The 21,717-nt window shown below is 37.2% G+C and overlaps 1 non-coding gene across 1 annotated transcript; it reads left to right on the top strand.

Annotated features, from left to right (window-relative positions):
• The first annotated feature begins 980 nt into the window (after positions 1-980).
• On the top strand, positions 981-1,072 carry LOC114689889. Its single transcript, XR_003733989.1, has one exon. It is a non-coding gene; the product is annotated as a small nucleolar RNA SNORA36 family (small nucleolar RNA).
• Positions 1,073-21,717: the final 20,645 nt, after the last annotated feature.

Here is a 21,717-nt window from a genome sequence, read left to right as displayed (position 1 = left end):
ACTTGAAACTAAGTGACTCTTAAATGAAAAGTAGTGAATTTCCTCAAAGATTCAATTAAAAATTACGTTAAGTTTTTTTAAAAAAGGGAAAAAAGTTGTGAATCTTCTATATGCATTAATTTCACTATTTACTATATAGCATGTTAGAGGATGTGTGATGTCAAGATTATTGGAACTTAAAGGAAGAAGAACAATAAGAATAGAAACATTGAGACTGAACATCTATCTTTACCCTTCAAAGGATACCATGAGCTGGAGGAAATCACCTATGGCCTACTTCTAATGGCTGGAGAAAATGCATCATGTTACCAATGGAAGATTATTTCATATGACAAGTGGAGCTTCAAAGCCATATACAGAGGGAGGGTAGTGCAGAGTAAGAAGGAACCATTTCCTTTCCTCCATAATTTAGTTATTGGAGGCAGAATGATGGACTGAGTAATGTCTCACAAAGGGGAGACTGAAAGTTAAGGAGCAGGACAAATGAGAAAAAAAAAAAAAAACTTCCTTCTACTACTTCCTTCTACTGGAAGTGACTGCAGAAGCTCAAGCCTGGAGCAAGAGACTTTTCCATTCATAAAGGGAATCTAGCTTTATAGTTTTATGTCAAAAAACTACTTTGAAATAAAGACTAAGGTACAGTTGGGAGGGGGCAGGACAAGGCAGATTATGAGACAAATACCGTAAGAGCTTTTTTTGTTGTTTTTTTTTTTTTTTCCTCGAGACAGGGTTTCTCCATGTAGTTTTGCTGCCTGTCCTAGATCTTGCTCTAGACCAGATTGGCCTTGAACTCACAGAGATCTGCCTGGCTCTGCCTCCCAAGTGCTGGGATTAAAGGTGACCACCACTGCTGCCCAGCTCATAAGAGCTTTTTGTAAGACTCTTTGACTACTAGGTAAAGGTGAATTTAAAAAAATATATAAAAAAACAAAAACAAGCAAACAAACAAACAAACAAAAACACAGGAGCTTTGTGAGATGGCTCCTTAATCGTTAAGAGCACCAGCTGCTGGCTGGGCAAAATGATTGGATAGAAAACATTTTTCTGTTCATTTACTCCCCAGCCTACAAATGAGTGGGGGGGAAGCACTGGATGCTCTTCCATTGATTGAGAATTGAAGTTTGAGTCCCAGCACCCACTTGACAGCTAAAAATCTACCTGTAACTCCATTTATATGCTATCCATCACTCTCTTCTGGCTTCTCTGGGCTGCAAACACATAGTGCACAGACATACAAATAGGCAAAACAGCCATACACATAAAATTAAAATAAATAAATATCAAAACGAAGTTCTGTGAAAAAGAAAGAAATTCAGTCTACTCATGTGTATTGATGGTTTCTTTTGGCAGAAGGATGTTGACCAGGAGAGCTATTGAAACCTTAGCAACAACCAACTATTGTCTACATCACCACAGCCCCAGGACTCCTGTTAGAACATATCACATCACAACATTGGCTATGCCCACTGATTTTTCCTGGAATATCATTCACAAACATTGCTGGGGATGCCTTTCTGTATGCTGTGAATGTGTTGCTCTTATTGATTGATAAATAAAATGCTGATTGGTCAGTAGCCAGGCAGGAAGTGTAGTGTAGGCAGGATAAGCAGAAAGGAGAATGCTGGGAAGTGGAAGGCTGGGTCAGGATAGGCTGCCAGCTGCTGCCACCATGAGAAATAAGATGTAAAGAGAGTGGTAATCCATGAGCCACATGGCAAGGTATAGATTTATAAAAATAGGTTAATTTAAGATATAAGAACTAGGGCGGTGGTGGCACATGCTTTTAATCCCAGCACTCGGGAGGCAGAGCCAGGAGGATCTCTTTGAGTTCGAGGCCAGCCTGGGCTACCAAGTGAGTTCCAGGAAAAGGAGCAAAGCTACACAGAGAAACCCTGTCTCGAAAAAAAAAAAAAATCTCTCTTGGGCTACAGAGATGGCTCAGGGGTTAAGAACACTGGCTGCTCTTCCAGCGGTCCTGAGTTCAATTCCCAGCAACCACATGGTGGCTCACAACCATGTCTAATGACAACTAGTGCCCTCTTCTGGTCTGCAGGAATACATGCAGACAGAACACTTTATACATAATAAATAAATCTTCAAAAAAAGATATAAGAACTAGATAACAAGAAACCTGCCATGGCCATATAGTTTATAAGTAATATAAGTCTCTGTATGTTTACTTGGGTCTTAGCTGCTGTGGGCCCGAGCAGGACTGGAGAAAACTCCATCGACAAAACATATGTACATTCTTCTCTGGCTTCTATCATATCTGTAGAAACAGAAATTGTGGGTAACGAACTAGTGATAAACTCAGAGGCTAAAATAACAACATATTGTTTTCACTCCTGAGTATACACATTAGGTATGGTCAGATGAACTAGACCATACATGCAAGGGGATTTTAAGCTCCTACAAGATTTCTACACAAATGCAGTTCTGCAGAAATCATGTCCTTCACCAACTTAGCTGACATGAAAGCTCTTTCATCCCATATTCCCTTTATTGAACTTCAGTTCAAAATATTTAGCACTGCCTGATCACCTGTTCAGTTTGACTGACAATATGTTTATGTCTGTGTATGTGTTTCCTACATGGTTTCTACTACATCCTTTATAACCATATCACCTTGGTGTGAATATTAGAATATAAGCTTCAAGTATCAGAATATCTAGTCATCTGTCTCCTTTATTATCATGCTCAGAAATTTCCTGATCGTTGTGATTTGTCTTTCTGTGGTTTCAGTTATAGTTAGTCAAGTGTACTCTGAAAATATCAGTATTTCCATTTCTCTTGAATCTTTCAAGAGAAAAATCAGATGGAGCTTCTGTACTTAATACATAAATTAACCTATCTGGGGTCTGTAGCGAGAGGACAAAACCATATATATGTAATCTACCTTCTATGTTTTCATCATATCCTGGCATGAGCTGGCTGTTTAAAACCTGGGGCCTATGCAGGGACACTTTGCTCAGCCTGGGTGAAGGGAGAAGGGGACTGGACCTGCCTTGATTGAATCTACCAGGCTGAGCTGAATCCCCAGGGGAGTCCTTGCCCTGGAGGAGATGGGAATTGTGGGTGGGCTAGGGGGAGGGCACGGGGATGCTGGAGGGGGGAGGACAGGGGAATCCATGGCTGATATGTAAAATTAAATTAAATTATAAAATAAATTTAAAAAACTTATGAGCAAGTAACAAGTAGTATACATTGAAAAACACATGATGCTTGTTAGGTGTGGTGATATTTTATTTGTGCTGAAATGTGATATTTTATTTGTATGTTAATAAATAAATTTGCTTGGAGACCAGAGGTCAAAGCAAGCCATAAACAAAAGTCAGGCAGTGGTAGCATATGCCCTCAATCTGATCACATGGCAGACAGAGTCTCTGTGTGGTCAAGGACACAGCCAAGCATGGTGACATGCACCTTTAATCCCAGTACCAATCATAGAGACCTGGAGGCCTGTATAGACAGGCAGTGACAAGGAAGTGATGTGGCTGGGCTTAGAGATAATGAGAAGGCAGAACAGGAAGGCAATAAAAGCACAGGTTAGACAGGAAGAAGCTCTCTGTAGAAGCTACTGTGTGGTGGTAAATTAAGGCTAGTTGTGACTATTCACTATTTCTCTGATCTCTTCAGCCATTACCCCTGTATTTGGCTCTGTGTTTTTTATTGAATAAGACTGTTTAGAAATTCATCTACAGTTAGGTATTTCCTTAAATATTGAGGACACTGAAATCCTGAAGCCAAGATGGCTGAAAATACTATAGAGTCTTACTTACTCATCAATTATACATGATATATTCATGTTGTTTGTTTGTTTTTGTTTTGTTTTTCAAAACAGTGTCCTCTGTGTAGCCATAGCTGTCCTAGAACTCACTTTTGAAACTCAGAGATTTGCCTGCCTCTGCCTCCCAAATGCTGAGATTAAAGATATGCATCACCACTGTCCAGCTGTGATATATTCCTTTGTTGGGTGAAGGCAGAGAGTATAAAAACATTACCAAACTGTATGTTACCTGAAAGTTTGATAGATCACATACTGATCTTTTACCACTTAAATGAAATGAGCATTGGTGGTAGAAAAAAAAAAAAAAACTAATGATAACTATTAGGTAAAATGCATCAGATATTTTACATACACAAGTAGTTTCCTATGCATAAATTATCATAACCCTGATAGAGGTTTGACCAAAAATTTAACATGTCAGAGTAGAAATATAAGGTTGCCTTCCAAAAAACATCCTAATAACCTTTGTCTAAAATTAATTCATCTTATAATAATTTTTGTCACAATGTCTGACACTCTTCCTCTACTTTTTATCTTGGTGTGTATACACATGTGTGTTTTCAGGTGTGCATAGATGCCATAGTTGATGCTTGATGTTTTCTTCAATTGCTCACCATCTTATCTTTGACACAGGATCTCTCATTGGGTCTGGAGCTCATCCATTCAGCTTCACTGACTATAAAGAAAGCCCCCAGGGTTCCTACTGTCTTCATCTCCACAGAGCTGAGAATACAGGAACCTATTTGCTATACCAAGGATTTTAGGTGGATTCTAAGGATCAAATTTAGCTCATTACTTCTACACAGCAAGATTTAACTGACAGCCATCTCTGCTGCTTCTAACTTTTCTTCCCAAGTAGCCATTTAACCATGTGTTTAAAGGAATTTTGTCAAAAAGCAATAGCATTGTGATGCTTGTAATCATACACAATGAAGCACAATGACACTTGGTGATGTAGACAAGGGTTAACTCATTTTCTTTAGATTTTATAGCACATACATTTTTAATGAGTTAAGATATAAGAGCAAGGGGTTGTGATACAATTTTAGGAATGTTTTATAGTCAAATTTGTTATTTAATATTCCATGATACAATTCCATAACATAGGATAACAATTATATTTCAATTTGAAATATGACATTGGAATGTTGCCAAGGCTATTAGTGGCTCTCCACAAACTGACAATAAGGTCCTATTGCTGAAGACACCTATATAACTCACTGAACATAGGGAAGTCGAGCTGGTACCTACCTAGAACCTTCATCATTACATACTAGTATTCATGATACTGGATGGCATTCCACATGCCATCAAAAGAGAAAGGTAAACACCAACCCAGCTACAAACTCTTCTATCTATAAGAATGACCTGCTTTCAAAATATGCTGGTGCCATAGTGGCACAAAGTTTGTGGGAATAACCAACTGCTTCATGAGATGTAACCTATACTTAATGCTGCTTGAGTGATGAAGATCCCAGACTGGAAGCTGGTGACCAAATACTACTATTTTGTTAAAGGAACACAGCAATACAATGAATCCTAATGACATTCTTCTATATTCATTGATTGGTGTCTTGCTCATCCATCATCAGAGAAGCTTCCTCCTTCAGTAGATGCAAACAAATACAGAGAGGCCCACAGACAGGCAATATGCAGAAAGTGAGATACCTTGGAACACTCAATCCCAAATGGTATTTCTCCATCAAATCTCTCCCCTTGGGACTCAGGGAGCCTTATGGAAAAGAAATCAGAAGGAGTGTAAGAGACAGAGGGGATGGAGGACATCAAGGAATCAAAGCTTTCTAGATACAGCAGAACTGGCACACATATGAACCCATCAGAGACTATGGCAACTTGCAAAGGGTGTGCATAAGTCTATATCAGATAGGGTCCTAGAGCTGAAAGGAGAAATGGATACCTCCCCTCATCTCTATCCCTAAAGCTATCTCCAAATGATAGTCATTTGCAAATGAAAAATTAGTTTTCTCTAAGAGTCTCACTGGGGCAACAAACCACTCTTAAATATAGTCCCCATGCCCATCAGTAGATGGCCAACATAAAATGAACTCAATGGCAACTTTGAACATTTTCTGTCTCTCTCTTTCTCTCCCCCCCCCTCTCTACACACACACACACACACACACACACACACACACACACACAACACAAAAAAAAAACTTACCTGGGGATCAGAGAACAGAGCCATCCACTCAATCAGACATAGAGGCCAGACAGTGGTGGCACACACACCTTTAATCCTATCATTCAGGAGGCAGAGATGCATTTGGATCTCTGTGAGTTCAAGGCCATACTGGGAACAGAGCCAGGTATGGTAGCACATGCCTTTAATCCCAGCACTTGAGATTTCATGTCTTTGCTTGGGAAGGACACATGCCTTTAATCCCAGGAAGTAATAGCAGGAAGCAGAAAGTTATATAAGGCATGAGGGCTAGGAACTAGAGGCTTTTAGAGCCGTTCGACTGAGACCCTCAGGGGTAAGGACTCAGAGGCATTCAGTCTGAGGATTTGTGGAAACGGTAGGCTGAGGAGTTGATAAGGTGAGGCTGGCTGTATCTTGTTCTATTTCTCTTATCTTTTAGCATTCACCCAAATATCTGTCTCCCTGGCTTGCTCTTTGATCTTTGAGCTTTCACCCCAATACCTGGCTCTGGGTTCTTTTTTAAATTAATAAAACATTTTAAGATTCATGTTAAATGAAGGAAGAGAGCAATAAGAATGAAACAGGAATGTTAATGAAGTGTTTATAGTACAACCTAGACTTTTTAGCCATATCAAGTAGTCTATGTAAGTCCTTGTATTAATTAAGATCCATGGCTAAAATGTCACCTACATTACTAACCAAAACATACAATAAATGCTGTTAAAATGAAACTCATTTCATTCTTGTCATTCATTTCAAAACTGTTCACATCACATTTATTAGGTCTTAGAAAATGTTTGGCCCCTAGTAGGTCATAAACACAAGGGCTTTCATAAAACCACTGTGAGGTGATAAAAATGAGGCTTTCTTTTATTTACTTCTGTAATCCCCCACACACACACATACTTCAGGAGTAATTGATGCATGGTCTTAACTATATAGCCTAGGTTGGTATCAAATTCATTGTCCTCCTTTCACCGAAAGGCTGGGATTAGAAGTATGCTGGAGTAATTCCTGACTGAGAGGATCTATATTCAAGGATTTCGTCATAGTTAGATAGACATAAGCAGAAAGCTAACTTTTAGTGAAAAGTAATAAAGGTCCTTTGCATTGGTCTCCAGACTGGAAACAAGGTTCATTTGCTAACATAACAAATTGCTAAGGGTAGTGGTGTGGAAAATGACTGCAGAGCTCCACAAAGCCCTGGGGACAGGACCATTGCATAGGGCCTATGCAATTGACTTAAAGGATACAGAAACCACTGCTTTTTACCAAAAACTCATGAGTTTTCATCTATAATGGTTAGATGCAGATGAAACAAATAGTATTAAAAATGTGCCTCAGTGTCACACAGACTCAGTCACAAATTCTTACTGATGTTTAGTGTACAAAGCCAAGATGGAGAAGCTGTTGTTTTTGCCTATTGCATGAATTTAATTTTTGGATACAGTATGTCTGTTTTACTTTATTGGGGAAAAATATAAGGTGGTAAAAATTTATGCCAGGTACATTTTCCTTGTTAGAATTGATGAAGGAAAAAAGCAAATTGTGTAAGACCCTGACAAAAATTCTGATCCCTCCTATTTCTGAAGAACCACAAGTGGCATCTCTTCCTTGAGAAATGATTTTGTATTTGAGGAAGGAAAGAGATTTCAAATTTACTTGAAATAGGGATCATGTAAAAATCTTTCTACTTCACAAGATTTTTCTATTAATAATCTATGCGACAAGATGGGTTATTTGAGGATTAATTGACTATGTGGCAACCTTGTGCTTGGGATCCCTGACAGTTTATGACATTCACAGTTGTGTTCATTTTTCTCAATGTGTTGCTAGATGAGCTGTGTAAAGGTAATACCCTATGCATCTACTCTCAGGATTAGATGAATAACTTTGTAAATGTGTTGTGCTGCTTCAGGGGGTATTTCTCCCTATTCATGTTTCTTAATTTGGGAGAAGAGACATTAATATCAGTCATGTGCTTCTTTGAAAGTATTAACTATTCATTGACCAGAAAACTATAAATACATTCATTTAAATATGAGTAAGAGTCAGAACATTTCATCATTTCTTTTCCCAAATGAACATAAGAATTCAGGATACATAGTCATCAATAATTTGGTCTTGTGACTTTTAAAATTTTTTAATTACAAGGTTTCTATTCAAATATATGCAAATTAGGTAGTTCAGTGACATTTATGAACCAATTTGTTATTGTCAGTCCTAGTTTGCTTTCCAATGCTGAGAGAAACAGAATGATCAAAAATAGCTCGGAAGGATGGATTTATTTGGCTTACACTTGCATGTCACAGTACATCATAGGAGGAAGTCAGGGCAGGAACTTAAGCAGGAACCTGGAGACAGGAACTATGGATAAATGATGCTTACTGGATTCTTCTTCATGGCTTACTCTGTTTCTTAAACAGCTCAGGATCACATGTCCATGGGTGCTATTGCTCATAGAAGACTGAGTCCTTCCACATTAGGCAGTCCTCAAGAAAATGCCCCAGTCTTTCTTATAGGCAACCTGATAGAGGCAATCCCTCACTTAAAACTTCCCTGTCCCAGATGACTCTAGGCTTGTGTCAAGTTGATGAAAACTAAGCAGCTCCCATGGGTAGAAACTGAAATGTGAAATACTTTGGATTAGGTGTCAATGAAATTTTCCTTTGAGCTACATTCAACTTTTTATCCCTTTTAAAATTTCTGAGAGAAGTATTCGAAGATATTATTCTAATGAGTGGTCACCAGCCATCCATGTTATACAAGAACAGGGCACAACAACTGATAATCTTCCAAAAACACCAACAGCTCTACCTTTAAAATGGTCAACAGACAAGCCTGTATGGGTTCAGCAATGGCGTTTAACAACAGAGAAACTCCAGGCTTTAAAAGAGCTGGTAGAAGAACAGTTAAATGCTCAACATATTGAAGAATCAACCAGCCCTTGGAATTCTCCTGTATTTGTTATTAAAAAGAAATCTGGTAAATGGAGAATGGTAACAGACCTTAGAGCAATTAACAAAGTAATTCAGCCAATGGGCTCTCTACAATCTGGAATTCCTTTGCATACTCTATTACCAAAAGGATGGCCTCTCATATTTATTGATTTAAAAGACTGTTTCATTTCAATAACCTTACAAGAAAAAGACAGAGAAAGATTTGCTTTCACGGTACCTACTCATAATAATTCTCAACTGGTTAAAAGATTTCAATGGAGGGTTCTCTCACAGGGAATGTTGAATAGCCCAACTCTGTGCCAATATTTTGTACAACAGCCATTGGAAGTGATACGCAAAAAATTTCCTAAATCTATAATTTATCATTATATGGATGATATTTTACTAGCTGACTCAAATGCAGGTACTTTAGAAAGAATGTTTGGAGTAAAGAAAATTTTGCCTTGCTGGGGATTACAAATTGCTCCTGAAAAGATACAAAGAGGAGATTCTATTAATTATTTAGGATATAAAATAGAGCTACAAAAAATTAGACCCCAAAAGGTGCAAATTAGGAGAGATAGACTGCAGACTCTTAATGACTTTCAAAGATTATTTGGAGACATTTCTCATCTACGAACTATTATTGGGGTAAAAAAAATGATGAAATAAATAATTTGTTCAAAACCTTAGAAGGTGACAAGGACTTAAGTAGTCCAAGAGAATTATCACCTGAAGCTGAGAAAGAATTGGCCTGGGTAGAAAAGAAAGTACATGAAGGGCACATAGATCGTATTGATCCAAAGCTGAATTGCATTTTGATTATTTTACCTTCTAGGCATTCCCCTACAGGAATATTAAGGCCGAGGGAAGATATTATATTGGAATGGATATTTTTACCAAATAAACCAAATAAAAAATTAAAAACTTATGTGGAAAAATCTCTGACTTGATTTGGAAAGGAAAATTGAGACTTTGTCAATTAGCAGGAATAGACCCAGCAGAAATTGTCGTACCTTTAACTAAGGAGGACATTGAAAAATTATGGATAGAAAGTGAACCTTGGCAAAAAGCTTGCAGTAATTTTTTGGGAGAAATTAACAGCGAATATCCCCAAAGTGATAGAATTGATCTTTTAAAGAGAGATGATTGGATCTTGCCTCAAATTTTATGGGAAAGACCCACATCTGGAATTCGTACATTTTTTTTTCTTTCTTTTATTTTTTTTTTTTTTGGTTTTTCGAGACAGGGTTTCTCTGTGTAGCTTTGCGCCTTTCCTGGAGCTCACTTGGTAGCCCAGTCTGGCCTCGAACTCACAGAGATCCGCCTGGCTCTGCCTCCCGAGTGCTGGGATTAAAAGCGTGCACCACCAACGCCCGGCTTGGAATTCGTACATTTTATACAGATGCCAACAAACAAGGAAAGGTAGGTTACAAATTCGAAAATTTAGTAAAGTGGTTCAAAGTCCTTATAATTCAGTTCAAAAATCAGAATTGTATGCTATTCTGTTGGTATTAATGGATTTTTCAGAACCTCTCAACATAGTAACTGACTCTTGGTATGCTGAAAGAGTAGTATTACATATTGAGACTGCAGAATTTAACCCTGATGCTTCAGAATGAACTTCACTGTTCATTTAATTACAAGACACAATTAGGAAAAGGAATCATCCTTTATATATAACTCACATCCGATCCCATACTGGTATGCCAGGCCCTCTAGCACAAGGCAATGATGAGATTGATAAATTATTGATAGAAAATGTGCTGGAGGCCTCAGGATTTCATAAAAAAAAAACAAAAAAAAAAAAACCACCATGTCAATAGTAAAGGTTTAAAAAAGGATTTTTCCATAACCTGGCAACAAGCCAAAAAAAAAAAAAATAGTAAAGAAATGTCCTATTTGTTCCTTCTACAATCAAACGCCATTACCAGCAGGATGTAACCCAAAGGGTACTCAGAGGAATAAAATGTGGCAGATGGACATGTTTCGCTTTGCAGAATTTGGAAAATTGAAATATGTACACCACACCATCGATACTTATTCAGGATTTCAATGGGCAACTGCTTTGAGTTCTGAAAAAGCTGATTCTGTAATCACTCATTTACTAGAAGGTATGGCCATCATGGGCATACCTGCACAAATCAAAACTGACAATGCTCCATCATATGTCTCTGTTAAAAGGAAACAGTTTTTTGCTTATTACACAGGCAGTGACGAGGCAGTCATGTGGTTGGGTTTATAACCAATGAGAAGGCAGAACTGAAAGTCTTTATAAAGGCTTTAACACAGGAAGTAGCTCTCTTTCAGAGAGGTAGGACCACTGCAGGAGGAAGGGTAAGGTTTTAGCTCTGACCTCTTGGCTTTCTTCTGTGCATTGGTTCTGTGTTTCTTATTTAATAAGACAGTTGGTTACATCTACAGTCATTTATCTATCTATCTATCTATCTATCTATCTATCTATCTATCTATCTGATATTATGAGATAATTACATTTCACTCTTTCATTTCCTCCCTCCAAACCCTTCCATAAGCCTCTCTCCACCCTGCTTCAAATTCAGGGTCTCCATTTTTACTAATTGTTATTGCATGCATATATGCATCTGCATATACTGCTATTTTTAAAATAGTAAATTATATCCAAATATAGCCACATTTCCTTTACTTATGTCTGTGATTTCTTTCTTATTAGAATGTCAGAGGGTATATCCCATAGAGCATAAACTATGTACCATTTTGTCCTTAACAGAAAAAAAAATTGGTAATTAATGGCCTAGACTGTATAGCATGTTTTAATCCCATATTCTTACTCTTTACAAATCTGAACAATCTTATTTATTAAATAAATGAATAAGCAAACCTTAATTTTATTTTCATTCTATTCCGTGCTACAAACATAACTTAATTTCTTACTACATCCATCCAAATGAATGCAGTCTGCATTTATTCAGAGTCTGTAAATTTCACCCTAATCAAATCACCTTCAAGACTCAGGGTGTTTAAAGACACAGATATGCCCACACCCCTCCTGAGAGTTAAAGAGGTCTATATACCTTCATTAGCATCTTGTATAAAGCTCTGCCTGCTTTATTTTGAAATTTACATTAGTCTTAAATAAGGTGTTAAGTAAACCCATCATCCTCTGTTGTCTAGGTACTCACATTGTTGCCTGTGTTCAGCATGGCCATAAACTCCTCAATGCACCAGAGAGTCTGGGATTTGTATTTTAAGTATCCTTTTAAATAGAACAAACATGGAAGCCTTTGATTATAGACAGTAAAATTTGTTCAAAACAATTAGAGATCCTTTCCCAGAATTTAGATATAAGCCAGGCGTCAAGCAATTTCTATACATAAAATTCATGGCTAACCTAGGGAGATTGGGTTGGCAGTATAGATATAGGAATGTCATATTACTCTAACAACAGTAACAGTGGACAACACTCTACTCTAGGTTGTAGGTTGGTAGCGATGAAATGCAAAAGTTACTATTTACAAGTATCAATTTTGAAAGTGCTAACTAGTGATAACTAGATACAGTTCCCAATGTTAACTCTGTTGATGAGTCTGTAACATGTATGATAACCCCATTTATTTGGTCTGAAATGAATCTATGAACTTTAAACCTTAGAATGCATATAGAATAAATTCATATAATCATTAATTTAGCATAGGGATTGACAGTGATTTCTTAAACCACATTATATTAACTATTTTAGACTCTGTGGTCCATTCAATCTCTGTCCCTACTGTTCATCTTTGCACATGCAGCATCATCTGAATAGTCATAGACAATATATAAATGAAAGGTACGGCTGTGTTCTCAGAACACTTTCTTTACAAAATGGACAAGATGCCCAATTTTACTTTCATGATATAATTTGATGATCTCCAATTTTGCATGTGGATAGTGTACTGACTATGAAGCAAATAACCCTCTGAAGTCAAAAATTACAATTGTTGCATGGTTTTTCTTGGGAACTGGGGAGATATGAATAGATGTCTGTTCATCTCAGATAAGGAAACAAGGACAGATCAAAGAAACAATTCCCTGAAGGATGAGTTTAATGAATACCTGAGTTTATTGGAGCTTCTTATAGGAATATGAGTGAGGCTAACGTACAGGACTATAGATGATTCAAAGACAGCCGAACCATCAAAACTCCCATCTCAGTATTGGTGACAATTCATGAAAGCTGTCTCCCACAGAGATCCTGCATGATTTGTCCTAGTCTTATCTCCCAGACAATTGTTAGTTTTTATATAATCTTGGGGAAAGACCTTGTGGATATTGTATTCTTCAGGATCTATCTTGAGCCTTGTAAGTTTCATTTATTTCCTGAGTCTTCCAGAGCCTCCTTCCAGAAGGGAATATGTCAGTTTGTAAGAAATAACTGAACACCAGCAATATTTACATATATGCTCCATATTTCCTGTGGTATATTTCAAATCAACTCTATTACTTATAATTTCAAATAGATGATTAATGTAAGTAATTGACAGGTATGCGTGCAATCAATTGACAGGTAATAAAGTATATAAGTAATCGACAAGTAATATTTTAGGAAATAATGAAAAAAGTAGTGCACCTGTGCTTGTTAGGTGCTTTTCTCATTTATATGACAAATATACACAACAAGGCAAAGCAAGGAAAGAAGGTTCTCCTGACTTGAAGATAAAGATATCTATCAAGGCAGGGAAGACACAAAGCTGCTGGGGAGTATCTTTCTTTATGCTGTGAATACATGTTGTTCCCATTGGTTAATAAATAAGCTGCTTTGACCTGTGGCAAGGCAGCTTAGTGGAAATCCAAGGAGAGAGACATGAAAGAGAAAGGCGGAGTTGGGAGAGACATCAGCTACTGCAGTGGAAGGAACAGCAAGATGCCAGCAAAGATGCCAGCAGACCAGTAAAGGCACGGCCACATGGCAACTGATGGATTAATAGAAATGGGTTAAGTTATAAGAGCTAGCTAGCTAGCAAGAATCCTGCCATAGGCCATACAGTTTGTAAATAATATAAGCCTCTGTGTGTTTACTTGGGTCTGAGGAGCTGCAGGACCACCGGTGAGAGAGATTTGTCTGGACTGAGAGGGGCAGGGCAGGACCCGAGAAATTTATGGCTACACAAAGCAGCAAGAAAAGCTTGTTTTGTTCAAGAAATATGAAGAACTGGATCTGTAAGGCAGCTCAATGGTTAAAGCACTTGCCTATTAGCTGGAGTTCTATCCCTGGAGTCCACAAAAAAACGTAGAAGGAGAAAATTGACTCTACAAAGTTATCCTCTGTTCTACATGTGAGCCATGTGGCATGTACAACCCCTACATACACATCAGACAGACAGATAGACACACATGCATATACTCTAATGGACATATCACACTATAAAATGATTTTATATATAGGTATATATATGTATATGAATGCATATATTCATATACATATAATGTATAAATTCATGTTATATATATATATATATATATATATATATATATAGTATGTTTGTTTGTATGTGAGAGAGAGAGACAGAGGCAGAGAGAGAGAGAAAGAGAGAAAGCTTGATCACATATCCAAGGACTAGAAAGCAGAAACAAGATAGTGTGTGAGTGGGCTATAACTCTCAAGATCCACCTGTAGTGGTATTGTGTTCCCCATAATATTGTGTACCCTAATGAACTTATCTGGGGTCAAAGAGCAGAAAAGCCACTAGTTACTTAGGATAGGCAGTGGTAGCACACGCCTTTAATCCTAGCATTCCAGAGGCAGAAATCCATTTGTTCAAGGATACAGCCAAGCACGGTGAATCACACCTTTAATCACAGAAAGTGAGCCTTTAATCCCAGGGAGTGATGGTAGAAAGGAAAGATACATAAGGTGTGAAGACCAGAAACTAGAAGCATTTGACTGGTTAAGCTTTCAGGCTTCTAGCAGCAGTTCAGCTGAGATTCATTCTGGCTGAGGACTCAGAGGCTTCCAGTCTGAAGAAAAAAGACCAAAAGTTGGCAAGATGAGGTTAGCTGTGGCTTGTTCTGTCTCTCTGATCTTCCAGTGTTCATCCCAATACTTGGCTCCGGGCTTATTTTATTAATAAGAACTTTTAAGATTCCTGCTACATCCACCCTCATCAATAAAGTAGTTAGGACACCCTAGGACTGACAAAACCTACCAAGACATATGCCACCAGGTTCTTTCCCAGGCTTTTCTTGTAAACTGACCATTGTTCCGTGAGAAAGTCTGAGAAATGTGGAGAGTTCCAAGTAGAGAATAGATGAGGCTTCTCTATCCTGGTGTGTTGTGGAGGGACATTTGTTTGCAGTGACAAAAAAACCCTGTCACAAATGATAAGTAATTGATGTCACATCACAATCTGTGCTAGGGACAGAAAATGTCCTTTTTAAACCAATTTTTATGCTGGTGGAATCAGAAGAAATAAAAAAAAGCCATTACTTTGAAAATCCTTTAGCTGAGATCATACATTCATAGTGATATTAATTCTCACAATGATTTTTAAATAGTATTATTATTATTGTTATTGTTGTGGTGGTGGTAGTTGTGGTGGTGGTGATGATGATGATGATGATGATGATGATGATGATGATGATGTGTGTGTGTGAAGTTGTTTCTCTCCTACCTTTACATGGGTTCAGCAGGTCAAACTCTAGTCATGAGACTGCCCTGATAAGAGCATGTATCCCCTGAGCAATCTTGTCAGCCCTGTCCACAATACTTAACAGTATTTGTATTTACTATCTGTCATTTAATCCTATATTTTAAATAAACATTTAAATATATTTTAAAGCAGGTTTGGTTTTATTGCAAATTTGAGCAGATGGTATACATTGCCTGCACACATACAGAGCCTTCCTCATTAAGGCATTACTTGCTTCATTTTTCATTCTGAAATATGAATTCATATTTTATAAATTGGTTTCTATAGAAACAGGGTGGCTTAAATTATTGAATATTTTATATATTTAAAGGAATTTTTATAGAATCAAGAACAAATAGTAAGTATGATGCTCAATGGTTTTCACAAAGATATCAGTATCAAAAGAAAGAGGAGGAAGAGGAGGATAAAAGCACTAGCCAGGGGCCCCTTCTTGCCACTGCATCACCATAGAATAACCACTAGCCTGATCATTTACACCATAGATTACATGCCTAATACATGTAAGCATACCAATTGTACTCCAAAAATTTTGAATAAATATTAATGTGTTAATATATTGCATCTTGTGCATTTATTAATGTAGATATTCTTCATAACCTACCACACTACCCTAGATAGGCCTTAGAGGTGTTACCAGCACTTTGAAGGATTTTTTCCTATGAATAGAGATATCAGGTCACAGGCTTCTAATACATTGTATTTAAGAAGACATCCCTATACTAGATGCACTAATTTACAAAGTTGCATTCCTGGCATAAATGTGGGCATGCCTACTGTTACCCAATCAAACCAATAATTGGTTTTTCCAGTCTTTTTCATTTTATAAACTCTAGTGGCTACATAAGGAATTTCATTGTGGTTTTATTTCTGATGATTATTGTTGTTTGAATATATTATTGTCCTTTGGTATCCTATTTTGTGACAATGTCTGTCAAGTTGATAGAGAATTTGTATTGGCTTTGTAGTCCTAATTGATTGTATGTACATACATAAAATATGGTCACATCCCCCCATATACCTTCCTCGTGTTCCCTCCCAACTTTATCTCTCTTTTTCTATTGGTAACCAAGTCTAGTGAGTGCTATGAATAAATGCACAGGTGCGGGGCCATCCACTGGAATGTGGAAATCCTGTCAGTGAGTGGTTACATCCTCAAAAGGAATAATTGTTTCTTCCTCAGAAACTACCAATTGCAAATAGCTCTTCATTAAGGGATGGGAGTTGACTATCGTCGTATTCCACCTATCCTGAATTATGGCTAAGGTGATCTTACACAGATACTATTCATGCAACACTAGATGTAGTTCATGGCTGTGACAGCCATGCAATGTCCAGAAAACAACATTCCACAACATTACTCCCATCCTCCATCTCTTACATTCCATCTAATTCCTTTTCCATGATGTTCCCTGAGCCTTAAGGTAGGAGGAATATAATTGTCACATTTAGAGCTGAACATTCTGTCTTTTTTTTTTCTCAGCACATCTACCAGCTATGTATCTCTCCCTATCTTCTGCCCATCCCAAACTGAAGATTCTCTGACCAAGGTTAAAAGCAGCCCAGGTTCTTTGGAATAAACAAATATTTATAAGACATGTTGATAGTGTAACCATCTAGCAAATGAACAACAGCAGGCTCCAACCTAGGGTATATGACCTCTGCAGCAATTGGCTTTTGACCAGGGTTATAGTACCAAGCACAAAATCTTTCCTATGCTGCAGGACTCAACTCTAATCATCATGTGATTAACTGCCCCATAACAGTTACGCCACTATTGTACCAATGGGTATATCTTGTGTGGCAGGTTGGTATTACAAAATGCAGAATCCAGTGCTAGGTAAGAACACTACTTCCTATTCAGCTCTGTTGTACGAAGAGGAATAAAGGAGAGGGAGTGGTAGTCAGTGCCTTATTGAAATGCAATGATTAGTGAATTAATTTCAAAATGCAACTTTAAAAAGCTCAAAAAGAATTGGTGGACAATGTTATTCCTAGAAGACGTGGTAATTAAATGAAAATTGGATGGAATAGGTTCCTATAAGTTATTGGTCACTGAGGTCCCAGGGGTCAATTACCTGTCGCCCTTAATTACCTGTCACCAGAACACTTTAAGACATTTCAGAAGGCACCACACTTGGACTGCAAGATGCAAAGAAATCAATATCAAGCCAACCAGGAAATTATTCCCTACTGTTAGCTTTTCATAGTACTTGTAGGTGCTGACGAGTGTGTTGTGAGTATCTATGAAATAATGGCATGTTGCTGTCCTTCATTATGCTGATGGGTGAATTAAAATTTACTGATCAGCATATATTGAAGCATCCATGTATGGGATGACTTCCACTTCCTTTTGGTGTGTGATCTTTGGGGTATGATTTTAAATTCATTCTGATAACATTTTGTTAGAAAATGTTCTGTCTGTGCTCATAAATACTATGAATACATATATAAGATAGTTTCTTCCTTCTTTTTTTGTGGAACCTCATCTAATTTTGGAAACAAGAAAATGCTGCCCTCCTCAAAATAGTTTGGTGGAATATTTTAATAGAAATTAAAATTAGTTTGATGTTAATGTTTTATAGAAATTTTCAGTAAAGCAATCAGGCCCCCACATTTTAGGTGAGAGACATTTTTTTATACTTGGGTCAATTGCATAACACATTATTGGTCTGTAAATACTTTCTTTGCTTCCTTGGGTCATTCTTGGTAAGTTTTATGTTCTGGGAAATTTTTCAGTTTCTTCTAATATTTTTCAGATATTTCACATGACTTCATATTTCAGATATTTCACCTTTCTGTGGAAATAGATAAATTGCAACGTTTCATCTCTGACTTTACACATTTCAGTCATATCTCTTTTACTCTTGGAGTTTTCATTTTATTGGATGATATTTATATTTCCAGCTACAAGAATATGATTAACCTTATATCATACAGCTATTCTTATTATCTTTTAAATATCTCACATACATATAATTACTATAATATCCTACATCGGATTATAAGAATCAGAATATGTCTATAACAGTATGGCATTGGTCTAAATAATTCTAAAAATGTAACAAATGTGTGTACATTTGTTTCAAAATTGCCAACTATGTCATTTTTACTATTGAAATATCCTGATCTTTCTATTTATCTAATGCTCCCCAGTAGAGTAACTCACATTTTATGTTTAGTAATTAATCAAACATTCTGATACATGAAAATAGAAAGGGCATGGGATGGGATTAATCTATATTTGTCCTTTTATTTCTGAAATTTATATCATCTTATACGGAGCACATATCCAGAACTGTTTTCGGTAATAGTAAAGAAAATTTAAAACTCAAACCTAGACACCATGTCTCATGGTTGTGGAATTTTCCAAACACTCCGAAGGGCTTTCCTTCTGACTGATGAGGAATCCACCTTTGAAGTCTTGCAGAAATTAAAAGTGTGTTCCCTTCGTACATGTGCATGACATGGCAGGGAGAGTCAAGACTAACAGATGCCTTGGCACTCACAGAAATGCCGATGGTTTCCTGACACCTCAGACTGAGTGCTTCTGACTACCATTTGTTCCGGACCAAAGACTTTAAGGCCAGAAGCAAACATCTTTTAAATTTCATCTGATTAATGTCATTCCGTAGCATATTTGTCACCTCCAAAAGCACCGCATGTTGTTCTCCAAGGCAAACCTACCCTGAACTGATCCAGGGAAAGAAATGAGGCGTGTTGAACCAGTGCCATCAGATTTAATGCAACTGAAATTCTGTAGAACTTACTACTGGGAATTAAACATGAACTTTCTAAAGCAGAGACATGAAAGAAAAATTCCCCTCATCTTTCTAAGTCTTGATTCACTAATATGATCAGAACCAGAGCCTTGATATGATCAATTATGTGCCTGGTCAAATGGATACCACACAATGGAAGGAACACTATCTAGCCAAATCTCCATATAATTCCTAAGGGAAACACAATCAATTTCTAAACATTCTGTAAAGGTAACAGATAATTTTCCCCCATGGAATTGCAAGGTCACTTCTGTCACCTCAGCAAAACACATTTATTAGATTCTAAGCTTAAGAACTCTCCTGAACTTAAAAATTATATTTTTTCTTTCATAAGTAATCTTTGACCTTCAAATGAAATGGATTCTATCCATTCTCTTTTAACCACCATAAGGACTTAATCACTAGGAAATATGTTTTTTGTTCCCCTGACTTCAATACAATTTAAGTTTCACAGGAAACACAGGAACCAAGTTTCAATCCTCTTGGACTTTCAGAGAATGTGTCCCTTTTAAAAATCTCATCTATTAAATATCTCTTCCTTGAAAATGATAACAGGAAGTTATTTTCTATTGATAGTACCAGATGCTCGGGCTCTGAACATTGCAGAAGAAATCTGCTGGGGCAGCATATTCTTGAAGTTGTAACCACCACCAAGTGCACACATGAGCAAAACACATTTTCCAGATGCCTCACTAAGCAAAGCAAGTAAAAAGGACAGGTGAAATTAATTTTAGTAATGCAAGTTATCTATCCAACCTATGAAGGCCTTTTTGAAAAAGTTTTTGAGGTTCAGTGTGAATTTTATACTCGGGGTTCATGTCAATTTGGACTAGTCAGAAAGAAAGCCTCCAGTCCACACATGGTTGGTGGCCCTCATGTTAGACAAGGCAAGATCTTGAATGCTCACAGTTCATTTTCAAAGAAGAAACATTTGAGGAAAACCTCTTAAGTTTTTACATTTGTCTTGAGTGTATTCATCCTAGTTATTTGCTTTGCTCTCATTTTCTCTGTAGTTGCAGGATCAGATGGTAAACTCATCTTGGAAGGCAGTAAAAGAGATGCAAGAATTCTGCAATTGTGATAGTGAGGCATGTATTCCTGGAGAGACTGATGTTTTCACTTTAGAAAGTGATGTTGTTCATGGCAATTTTGCTTTTTACTGTTTACAAAACTATGTGCACTTCAACAAATTATTTTGTATTAATACATTTTAGGTTTTACCCTCCTTATGTGGAGAAATAACAGGTTTTCTCTATATAATTATTGTGAGGATTTCATGAATAGACTTTCTGTAGGTAGTACAGAGGCTGGCTCATTGTTGGGACTTAGTAGGTGTATATGGATAAGCTTGTTTTAAAAGTATTTTTCATTGAAAGGTAAAATAAGAGTTTTCTATATCTTAATTTTTAACTTACCATTACAAGTCAAAGAGATATAATAACTATTCATAATTTTACATCTGATAAACAAAAACAAAGTCTATTCATGCCACCCATTTGCAATGGAATAAAATAATAAAACCTTGCTGTACACATAATAATTATCACTCCCATTCATAAAAGCAGATGTACTCTGACATTTTCATGGCTTATCCCCAGAAATTAAAAACTATGCCAGAGTTTAAATAAATTTATGGCCCACCAGCAACTCATAATATTAGGTATAATTTCATTATTTTTCTTCCTAAGAGAAATACCCCTCTGTCTCTGACTCCTTTGCCTGTTCTTGGGACCCTTTTGCTCCTACTGGAGGTTGCCTCTTCCAGTCTTGATATGAGGGTTTGTGCCTTGTCTTGTTGTAACTTGTTTTACCATGTTTGGTTGATGTCCCTGTAATACCTGCTCTTTTTGGAAGGGAAACAGAGGAGGGGTGGATCTGGGAAAGAAGGGAGGTGGGGTAGGGGTTTGGGGAGAGTAGAGGGAGAGAAATCTTCAGTCCAGATTTGTTGTATGGGAAGAATTCATTAGAAACAGAAAGAAGAGAGGAGGGGGGAAGAAGAAGGAGAAGGAGGAGGAGGAGGAGGGAAGGAGAGAGAAAGAGAGAATAGGATGTTTATTTAAAATACCTGTGGGGTTTACATTACCTAGTTTCAATTAATTGAGATAGTTCAGGGATGCTCTGTAACATTGCATCACACTGTGTTATGTGTGCTGTGGTCTGCTTCAGATGTATTCAATAGACTTTGCTTCTGTGGTCCTGCTTCCCCTCCATCTCTCACCCTTCTACCCCTTTACTGATTAATTCTCTAAGTAACAACCAGCTGCCATTTTCGAAGGAACTTTGCATTATATTCATAATGCAGCTCAAACTTCCCCAGTGACTATATAAAACAACTCCATTTTTCTGATTCAAAATAAACAATTGTTTACTTCTTAATCTCATT

This window comes from Peromyscus leucopus, chromosome 8b (genome assembly GCF_004664715.2).
Source record: "Peromyscus leucopus breed LL Stock chromosome 8b, UCI_PerLeu_2.1, whole genome shotgun sequence".
Taxonomy (NCBI): domain Eukaryota; kingdom Metazoa; phylum Chordata; class Mammalia; order Rodentia; family Cricetidae; genus Peromyscus; species Peromyscus leucopus.
The sequence above is the reverse complement of the archived record's forward strand: the minus strand, read 5'-3'. Positions and strand labels throughout refer to the sequence as shown.